We start from the raw sequence: 10,225 nt of genomic DNA, 5'->3' as shown, positions 1-10,225 counted from the left end.
AAAAAGTTGAGAATCCCACAGAAATCAATGAACCTGACAGCACTTCTTACTCAGACGTGTCTCCAGAGGAACATCTGACATGACCTAAAGCAACTCAGGTAGGGTATCCTTGATACAGTGGGGAAGTTGGAACACCAATAGGAATCCTGTACTTCCCCTATTGCCCAACTTCCAGAACATGCACTCAGAAAACTGGGTCTCCCTAACAGGACACCTGGTGAAAACTAAGGACTTCCTAAAAATCCTAAAAATCACTGCAACCCCCCCCCCCGCCCACATGACCTGGATTGCTGTGCATAAGAGAAACCTGGTGGACAAACAGCTGCAAGAACAGGCCCATCTGCTTCATCCAACCAAGTCTCTGTTACACATGCCAGGTCAAGTCCTCCATCCACGATCAGGTCATGGATGGCAGTGGTCTTATGAATCATTGATCTGGCATTGCACAGCAGCACCTTCAGGTCGTGTGGGTATCCCTTGCTGATTCCAATATCCTTCTGGTCTAGACCAGACCCGGAGGCAGGGATAGTCTTTAGACAATGACTAAACCATCCTCCTTGGTAATGATGTGGTCTGATCCTAGCATATAAATTTCCATATGGAATGACTGTTTTATAGAAAGACAAACCAAGGACAATTGCAGAAGGTCCAGTAATCTGAAGGACAGTTACATGACTTGTCCTTAGCCGCCCTCCTTCCATTTGCTTCCAGCCTATCTATCCAAGAAGCTCAGGAAGAAGAGACACGCAATGCATTCCTATGCATCTTACTCACAAATGAGCCCTGCTGTGTTCAGCGGGGTTTGCTCACCAGTTAGTGTGTTTCAGAGTGCTTACAAAGCAGAAGCAGACCATAGTACCTATTCATGCATGTTAGGTATCTTGGCCTACTGAAGCCAGAAATTGGTTACCTGCAAAGTGTCAAGATTGTTTGCAGCTTCTGCATCAACCCTCCAATCCCCATTGTACTGTAACAAACTTGACTTGCCCTTGTCCTAATGTAAGGCATAGAAGATGGAATTGGTGTACATTTGCCATGTTCAAACAGCTCATGCAGGAGGGAGTGTGCAGCTGAGGTGGAGGGATTACAAGGTCATGGAGGTCGGTCTCCTTCTAGTCTAGTGGAGATAAGTTAAATCTACATGGGGAGCCTATGCACATCCCCATGCTCAGGAACACCATTTTGGGTCAGCTACTATACAGGCGAATTAATGCCAGTGTCCTGGAAGAAGCAAAGATCACCAGTGTTGAAGCAATGATTCTTCAACATCAACTTCATTGGACTGGTCATGTTGTGCGGATGCCTGATTATCATCTTTCAAAGCAACTACTCTATTCCGAACTTAAAAATGGAAAGCATAATGCTTTCTTGACTTTTGAACCCGCTGTTGGTCTTACCAGCTCAATCCACCAGAGCCTGTCTCCATATGCAGGGCAAGTCCCTAACTCATCAGCCACCTTCACCTGGTCACATACAGGCCACCATGAAAATGTTAGTCCTTCAGCTACAGAACAAAACAATATTATGCAGGCCACCCACCTCATCTCTCAGTAGCAGCATAAGCAATCACACACACCCATCTCACAACCAGGGGTTGCAAATGCTCTGGGACATCTCAGTCTCTTATACTGGGCACCCCAAAAGCATAACCTCAAGGACCACCTATTTCCATATGAACCTACTTGGACCATGAGATCAACTTCTGAGGTCCTCCTTCGTGTACCCACTCCTCGAGAGGTCTGGAGGGTGGCAACACAAGAACGGGCCTTCTCTGCAGTGGCTCCCCATCTGTGGGATGCTCTCCCCAGGAAAGTCCACATGGTGCCTTCATTATACACCTTTAGGCGTCAGGCAAAAACGTTCCTTTTTAACCAGGCTATTGGTTGATCCGATTTACATCCTATGCCCTATTAAAATGTGTTTTTTATTTATTTTGTGGTATTATATCTTGATGGACCATAAAGAAGGCTGATTGCCGAATAATTGATGTTTTTGAATTATGTTGCTCGAGGAGACTCTTGAGAGTCCCATGAACTGCAAGAAGATCAAACCTATCCATTCTGAAGGAAATCAGCCCTGAGTGCTCACTAGACTCCCTGGAAAAGACCTTGATGTTGGGAAAGATGGAGGGTACAAGGAGAAGGGGATGACAGAGGATGAGATGGTTGGACAGTGTTCTCGAAGCTACGAACGAGTCTGATCAAACTGCGGGAGGCAGTGGAAGACAGGAGTGCCTGGCGTGCTCTGGTCCATAGGGTCACGAAGAGTCGGACACGACTAAACAACTAAACAACAACAACAACAATCTTTATTTTATTCTGTGAACTGCCCTCAGACCCCTGGGTATAGGGTGGTGTATAAATTCAATAAACAACAACAGCAACATAAATACATACATTCAGTCTCTGACACACCTGGAATACGTGCTGCATACAATGAACATTAGTGCGGGGGGGGGGGGCTTGAGTGCTGCGCTTGGGAGTGGGGGAACATTCAAATCTGTGATCCTTCCACCTGGAGTACAATCCCGGGAAGATTAGCTGTCGTTCAGTTATTCTTTCTTTTTTTACAGGAAATCTACCATAGAGGATTCTCGTTTTGGCCACTTCCAGAAACATTTCCAGGCTACATGAGCTGTAAAAGAATTTGGCAGCTCTGCATTCTATGCAACAGCAGAAAGAGAAGTCAGTTCCCCAATCCAGCCCAAAGACGTAGATTCCACTCCAACATCTCTCTTTCCATTGGAAAAGTTCATACTCAGACAATGTGGCTGAGACCCATGCTTAATTGAAACTGTCCAAGCACAGTTGTTTACATTTTTTATGAGTAAGGGAGCATGTGTTGCAAGACACCCCCCTCCCCAGAACTTGCTGGGGGGGAGAGAGAAACACTAAAAAGGCACAAAACAAAACTTTCTAGTTGCTGATATTTAGAGGGATCCATTTGGTTAGCAATGATCAGTTGCTAAAATATTTGCAAAGAAAAGACATTGTGTGTGGATGTGGATTAACTTTTCCATATTAACAATCATGCTCTCTTATTCTGAAAGGCACATTATGGAAGGAAATGTAGTCTACGAAGCAGCTGTTTCAAATAAGAGCTATTTGAAGGGTGTACATTCAGGTCATGGTACCACAGCTGTTCAACTGCAGCTGAAAACAGTTCTGTGACATGGAAAAGGAGGAAAATACTCACAGAAGGAATGTTAAGAGAAGCATGTTCCTTTCAAACCTGAATTAATAGAGCAAAAATAAATTTGAATATTCAGAAATAAAAGCCTGCCCCATTTCTAACACTGGGCTTTGTACTATTAGATTTGCAAACATTTCTTTGATATTAGCAGTTGTATTTGAAATGCAATGTTCTGAGCTTCATCATCTGTTGGGGGAAGAGGAGAGTTTATGTGTGTGTTTTTAAATAGTCTTTTATAAGCACCATAGCTGCCAAGTATCCCGTATCCGCCGGGAAAACCCCTTTTTTCTTACCGTTTCCCGGCGGTCTCCCGTTTGGTGAAAAATCCCGGTATTGTCCCTTAAATTGGCTTCTGCCCGGAGGCCATTTTTCTGGTGCCGCTTTGCCCTTCTATGGGCACCAGAAAATGGCGGCCCCGGCGCCGGAAGTCGCTTCCGCGCATGACCGGAAGTTGCGTGATGCGACTTCCGGTGGCGGTTTGCCCTTCTATGGGCATCAGAAAATGGTGGCGCCGGAAGTCGCTTTTACGTGTTTCCGGTCATGCGCGGAAGCGACTTCCGGCGCTGGTGCCGCCATTTTTTGGTGCCCATAGAAGGGCGCCGCGCCACCGGAAGTTGCGTCACGCAACTTCCGGTCATGCGCGCGCTGCCGATCCCGGATCTTTACAACCCGGACTTGGCAGCTATGATAAGCACTCAGCAGGCAGAAACCCCCCATTAAAATAATTAAAATGAATTAGCATTCATAGCATACAAAGATTAATGCAGACAACCGGCTACAAAGTGGTGACTTGTCCGTTGTATTTATGTAATCACATAGCAAGTTGTTCTGGAGTCAGCTGCCCATCCTAGCATAGATCTGGACTTGCCTGGTAAAGCCCTTGTACACCACCTCAGAGTTTTACTACCAGAAAGCTGTGTATATGTTTTATAAACTAAGATAAATAAAAGTCCTCCTTACCACTTGCAGCAAAATTTGGAGAATGGAGCAAAAGCAGCCCCACCAAGGGCTGAAGAGAATTTCTTTACAAATCCACACTGGATTTGAAATTTAAGGGAGTAGAGTAAAGGTAAAGGTAAAGGGACCCCTGACCGTTAGGTCCAGTCGCGGACGACTCTGGGGTTGCAGCGCTCATCTCACTTTATTGGCTGAGGGAGCCGGCGTACAGCTTCCAGGTCATGTGGCCAGCATGACAAAGCCACTTCTGGCGAACCAGAGCAGCGCACGGAAACCCCGTTTACCTTCCTGCCAGAGTGGTACCTATTTATCTACTTGCACTTGACGTGCTTTCAAACTGCTAGGTTGGCAGGAGCAGGGACTGAGCAACGGGAGCTCACCCTGTAGCAGGGATTTGAACCACCAACCTTCTGATCAGCAAACCCTAGGCTCTGTGGTTTAACCCACAGCACCACGTGCGTCCCAAGGAAGCAGAGTAGCACCACAATATAATTCTCACTATCTAGCAAGATGCTATAGACGAGCTGAAGAAGTGGTCATAGCCATATGTAGTTACAGAAATACACACCATGGACAAGCCGGCCTTGCTAATTGGTCACCTTTGATATTAGGAAAGCATGCCCCCCCCCTGTTGTGAGGCTGCCAGGTTCCTCCACTTATTGCAAGCCAGTGTGCCTGTCCTGACATGAGGGAACACTTCAGAGAAGATAGGAACTGAGACCTCGTGGGAGCACAGGACCTTTGTCTGTAAGCTTGCTTCGCCAGAGAGGACAAGAAAATCTTTGCCCTTGTTCTCTACAGCATTCACTGCTCTTGCCTGTGCGTAAAAAGTAGGAGAAAGCAGCCCATGCCATGAGGAATGCAAGAGAAAACGATCCTGGGGTTTCTCTGTTAACTCTGGCAAGGAATGAGGTGCTACACAACTGGGGCTTACTGGCCTAAACTGTGCAGTCACTCCAGGGGAGTAGCAGGCAACACTCTTGATTTCAGGAATGAAACCTCCCATAGCAAGCAACACACTGGGATGAGGCTAGTCTAATATAAAGCGGAAACAATTAATTAGTCTTGTTTTGCTAAGGAAAGTGTGTGTGTGTCTGTGTATTACACACACACACACACGAATGAAACATTGTGTAAAATGGTTTGTAAATGATTTATTATTTGTAATAGACTTCTGAAATCACACACAGGCTGTATCTAGATACATCGAAGAAGCGTTTCAATTTAAAGTGTTGTAAATTTAAACAGGGAAAACAGGTAGAGAAAAATGGGGCTCCATGTCGCCATCTGGTGGCACAATGTTATATCCCACATACAATGTACAGTGGTGCCTTAGTTTATGCTTAGTTTATGAAACAGCTTAGTTTATGAACAACTTGGATTAAGAACGCTGTAAACCTGGAAGTAGGTGTTTTGGTTTCTGAACTTTGCCTTGGAAGCAGAACATGTTTCGCTTCCTGTTGAGTGTGTTCCATTTGTAAATTGAGTCCCCCGCTGCTATGGGAAAGCACGCCTTGGTTTAAGAACGCTTTGGTTTAAGAACAGACTTCCGGAACGGATTAGGTTCATAAACCAAGGTACCACTGTATATATAAATCACTTTTTCTTTAACAGTTTAGCTGAGTCCACACACCACTCTTGCATTCTGGGAAATCTCTCCTTCCATAATCCCCGAAGAAGCATGTAGGCTGCAGCTCTCAGGGGAAGTGTCCAGGCAAGATTTCTCCCACTGAATGGATCTTGATGGAGGTGATGCAATGTAATAACAAATGTCTGTCCAATGAATAGAATGGATCCATTCTGTGGATTGCCTTTGGTGCCATCTGAATGCAACTTGTGATAACTGTTCAGAATGTCAATGCTTCATGTAAATTCTGCCTGGAAATCCACAAATGCTCTGGTTGACATGTTGTAATCTTGACCTGCCTGATCTGCTGTAACCCCTCCTAAAGTGATGATATATCTTTTATGGTTTCCTACATGTCACTGACCTTTTCGCGGGAGTTGCAAACCTTTATAAAGCAGAACACCCATTGTATCAGGGTTCTCCTTGCTTTGCTTTTTAGAAGGGCTGAATCCTTGTTGTGACAAATAAATGACCAAAGGCTTAACAGCCCACTTCACCTTTGGGTTATTCTTCCACGCTGACCAAGGAACCTAGCTTCCAGTGAAGTACCTCAGGTCAGGGGTTTGTCCCTAAAGTGAACCCAAATCTTGTGTATCAAAGGGATTACATCTGAGTAGACATGCATAGGATTGCACTGAGGCTCTCCATTAAAATTTCAACAGAAGCCACCAACCCCCCTCTCCAAGTGCCTGGACTTGCATCCAGGAATTACACCCCCCCCCCCCCTGCTGCCTTTATCGACACACATATGTTCTGGCATAAGGGGGTGTTATTCAGTGCTAATTCTACTCAGAGTAGACTCATTGAAGTTAGTATACATGATTCACTTAGGTTTCAGGGGTTTTCTCTGAGGACTTAGTTGAATGCTAAGTTAAAGAATCCAGACATAAATAAAACACCACCACCCCCAAAAAAAAACCCAAAGAAAATTGTATGGGATAGCTTGCAATTTGAACGCAAGCCCCCAGAATTCACTCCCCACCATCAGAAACATGGGTTCCCTGTGCAAGCTCATGTCCTCCTTTTCTCACAACCATTTTAGCATAGGAGGAGAGCTGGGCTCTTGCACTCCCTAATTATACGATAAAATGAACAGAAAGCCCCTTCCATCCATCCCACACCAGGCACACAGGGAGGGCAGAGAGTGAAAGGGCTCCCATTCAACAGAGCAAACAGCTTGGGCCCTGGTCCAGGGACTGCACAATGACCCCCCCCCCCAGACACACACTCCCAACTCTTCCCTCCCGGGAGCTGGAAGTTTGAGACTGGAAGTTTATACCTGTAGCTTAAGATTCAGACGTGAATTCCGAGAAAGACAAGCATCCTCCTCCCTCTATTTTCCACACTTAGTTTTTTGTTTTGTTTTGTTTTAAGCTGCTTTCCTCTCCTTGGAGATAGAGGAGGGATCCATTGCTAGTGGTTCCTGTGTCTGGCTAAGAAGAGAAGATGGACAGAAGCCTGTCAGTCACTGGAAATGTATTGATATTATTGAGGACAGGACAAACTTTGGAGGCTCTAGATCAGGGGTCAACAAACTTTTTCAGCAGGGGGCCGGTCCACTGTCCCTCAGACCTTGTGGGGGGCCGGACTATATTTTGGAAAAAAATATGAATGAATTCCTATGCCCCACAAATAACCCAGAGATGCATTTTAAATAAAAGGACACATTCTACTCATGTAAAAACATGCTGATTCCCGGACCGCCCGCGGGCCGGATTTAGAAGGTGATTAGGCCGCATCCGGCCCCCGGGCCTTAGTTTGGGGACCCTGCTCTAGAGGCTTTGGGACATTCAAAATCCTGGCAGGGAGAGGCCCCACTTTGCCCACAAGAGGAGCCGCCCCTGCCCATGGTTGCACCAATGCAGGAGCAGAGTTTGATGGAGCTAGCAGCCAAGTTTACCTGCTTCACTTTGCACAACCATTTATTTATTTATTTATTTGAAATAGGAATTTCTTGTTTAGTGCTACTCCAATCTCCAAGCAATGCAAGATTCCAGGGGTTCTTGGAAGGAGGGACAACAGAGACGGTGGTGTCTTTAGGATCTATGGTTTACTTACACAAATACACTGCTTTAGCATACCATGGAAGGCCTCACAGGATCTTGCTTCCCCCATAGTCACAACCTTGGCCTATGATGAATAAGCACTATGATACTGTTGGAGATTCATTCCCCGTGTCTGCTGTCATGGGATTGTTGTCTATCACATGATGGTATATGTTTTCATTCCACAGTGGGAAGTGACAAAGACAGGATGTTTGTGTTACTGTATTTCCTGAAGTGGGACTATTGTTCTTTGTTCTTTCTCTTTGCTGCCTGATGCTAGAGAGAGAGGGATCCATGTTGCAGTGTTCCGAGTGTATTTTATGTAAATGAAGTAGATTAGTCAAATGCTGAGTTGCTGAGGTCTGTTACACAATTGCAAACACTCTGCAGATCCCTGAGTGTGTTGATGTTAGTTGGCATCAGTCGCTGTGATGTTCGGGCAGGAGAAAGCTTTTGAAGCTCCCGAATGATCGACCAGGAGGGAGGGAACATGCCAGTCGGAGTCAGGGTTGGAACAGGTCATAATTTCACAGAACACGTGTATTGGGGGAAATGAGTGTGTACAAAATGAAGGGGGACTCTGAACCAGAGAGGACTCTCCACGGAGACTCTGAAGGTCCATTTAACAGAAAAAGGTCCACTTAACACAAAATCCCACAGCAACGCGTGGCCGGGCCAGCTAGTATTATATATAATTACAGTTAATCTCTAAAGTTCTTTTCACTACATTTCATTTTCTTTGGGAAATATAGATTGTACAAACTACATACTACATCTGAAACCCCACTTGGTCAAAATTGTGGAAACTTTGTCTTTTCTTTCTATTAGTGGTTATTCTCAGCCGTGATTTTGTTGTGTTAATTCATAGAAAATAAAAACTTTAGAACTGTCCTTTTTAGTGCAGTAGTTGCAGTAACAGTGTGGTTTCAAATTTCAGTACTAAACATCTATCCATAAAACAATATTTTATTTCCATTTTATTGTAGCTTAACTCAAATTATGTAAATATTTTTGCTTGTGAATTTTAGCTTAGCATAATTGTTCATTTCTTATGTATGGTTTTTATGCAGCTCTTAGTTTATAGTTTGCAGCAGTTGGAAATAGATTTTTACATGAGTACTTTGGGTTTTGACGATGAAAGAAAACATTCATATCTAGGTTCACAGAACAAGTTAGTCATTGTGACCTTACAGGGAAATAGAGGCAGGACACATAATGTTGGGTAAAATGCAACACATTTGTTTAAACCAGGGGTCGGCAACCTTTTTTGAGGCCAGTCCAGTCCACTCCCTGGCAGACCTCTCGGTGGGCCAGAGCGTGTGCGCCATCCACCTTTGGCAGCCCCCAGGTTCTCCAGCTGTGCTCATTTTCTGAGATGGCTATTCATTTCCTTCAAATAATTTTTATTCATTTTCCAATATTCACAAAAATAAAATCACAAAAAACATAAAACAAGAATGAAACAAAAATAAAACATGAAAACAACAACATAACAATTCTTACATTTTTTATTTAGCATTGTTGACTTCCTCAATTCCTCCCCCACTGGTCCATTTTAGAATCTCAATTAAGCAATTTTCATTTTGTATCTTAAATCATTCTAACACATTTTTTCATTTCCTTTCAACTATTCTATTCTGAAAAATGTCCATTATCCTCCACCAATAATTAATCAATTAATCCAAATAAAAAATTATTTCCCCATCCTCTATCTTTTATTTCTCCCCTTAGCCTAAAATTCATTACCAAAAACTTTCCATGAATTCAAATATTAATTTTTCTAACATAATAACATTTAATAACTAAAAACTATATCAGCCCCCCCCCTTTACCCTGGATTCAGGGTCTCCCAGATGATTCAGCGAGTTCCATAAGTCATTCCAGTTTCGGGCCATCTAAAGCAATCAAAAAGTAACATCCATTATTGCTCCTCACCCCACTCCCACCCTGTCCCTTCCTATCCACCCTTCTTCCTTGGCCATCCCCTGCTGCCTCCCCAATTCTTTGAATGTTACAAAACACCATCCAACTGCTTTCCCACTTTTTAGCCCTTTCACAATTTTTCTTTCCCTTAAACTCTGGCCCCAGTATGGATTCCGCCCTCCCTCTCTCACTGGGAGGGCATTTTTCCATACTGGTTCTTCTTTAAAAGTTCTTGGAATCAAACAGGAATCTTGTTCCCCCCCCCCTCTCACTGGGCGAACAATGTTCCCTTCGCCTTTTCTTCTTTTAATTCTGCATTGTCGCCTTTCTTGTCTAAATTCTCAGTTGGGAATAATCCTTCTTCATTATGCACACAGTTTTGAATTATTTTTTCATTATTGCAATCTGTATTGTGTTCTGATACATGTCACATCTTAAATCTTCAAGTTCCAGAAGTTGTTTTTGAAGGTCCAAGTCAGAT

Source organism: Zootoca vivipara, chromosome 11, assembly GCF_965207765.1.
Source record: "Zootoca vivipara chromosome 11, rZooViv2.hap1.1, whole genome shotgun sequence".
Classification (NCBI taxonomy): domain Eukaryota; kingdom Metazoa; phylum Chordata; class Lepidosauria; order Squamata; family Lacertidae; genus Zootoca; species Zootoca vivipara.
Note: the sequence above shows the minus strand (reverse complement) of the source record.